General features: G+C 52.7%; 1 protein-coding gene across 1 annotated transcript in view; it reads left to right on the top strand.

Moving 5' to 3' along the window:
- The first annotated feature begins 464 nt into the window (after positions 1-464).
- The window catches only part of LRRC8A (leucine rich repeat containing 8 family member A), a 32,119-nt gene continuing 31,757 nt past the window's right edge, over positions 465-826 (top strand). Inside the window, exon 1 of the mRNA XM_018565321.1 lies at positions 465-548. The gene's annotated coding sequence lies outside the window, so the exon portion shown is untranslated. The remainder of the gene's footprint in view (positions 549-826) is intronic.

The following is an 826-nucleotide window of genomic DNA, read 5'->3' as shown; positions in this document are numbered from 1 at the left end:
ATGGTGAGTGTCCCAGAACAAGACAAGTGCCCTAGTCAGAAGTCGTACCTCCCGCCATGAACATAAAACGACATAAATACATTACCAATACAATAATGTTCAATGGAAATCGGTGATTCTTACATGCAAGGCCTGCTGGTTGCTATGGGTAACAGCCCTCAGGCTTCAACATTGCGATCTAAGAACTCTCCATTGAATAACACCCCAAGAACGCCACTGGCCTGTAAATAGAACTGTCTGTGTTATGCTAGCTGACATTTTCTGCCTTACTTTTTCAATTTGTGCTGGAGACATGTGTACAGTATACAGGAATTCTCTGCTTACTGCCAGGAAGAAAGATGGCGGCGGACGCTTCCTGTCCCCCCTCCTCTCAGCGTTGTTTGTCCCAGGAACACACGATCCGCCCTTAGCCGCCGGATACCGGCTTCCAGACCCACTCCCCCGGGATACCGAACTGCTCCCGTGAAAAACGTCACTTCCGGGAGAGGGATGTGGAGAGCTGCGGCTTGGGACAAAGCAGAGGTGGTGGCAGCTTCAGTGGAGACAAGGTGAGAACAGAGAAGATGTTGTCCCCCTTTCAGGACAGGGGATAAACGTGGGGACAGGATGCTGCAGGGGATAAACTTGGGTGACCGGACACCGGAGGGGATAAACGTGGGGGACAGGACACAGGTGGAGATAAACGTGGGGGACAGGACACCTGAGGGGATAGATGGGGGACAGGGCACCGGAAGGGATAAACGTGGGGAACAGGATACTGGAGGGGATAGTTAGGGGGAAAGGGGATAAACGTGGGGGACAGGACACTGGAGGGGATAGAAAGGGG

Source organism: Nanorana parkeri, unplaced genomic scaffold (genome assembly GCF_000935625.1).
Source record: "Nanorana parkeri isolate BGI_ZX_2015 unplaced genomic scaffold, ASM93562v1 scaffold834, whole genome shotgun sequence".
Classification (NCBI taxonomy): domain Eukaryota; kingdom Metazoa; phylum Chordata; class Amphibia; order Anura; family Dicroglossidae; genus Nanorana; species Nanorana parkeri.
This window is presented reverse-complemented; position numbering and strand designations above follow the sequence as displayed.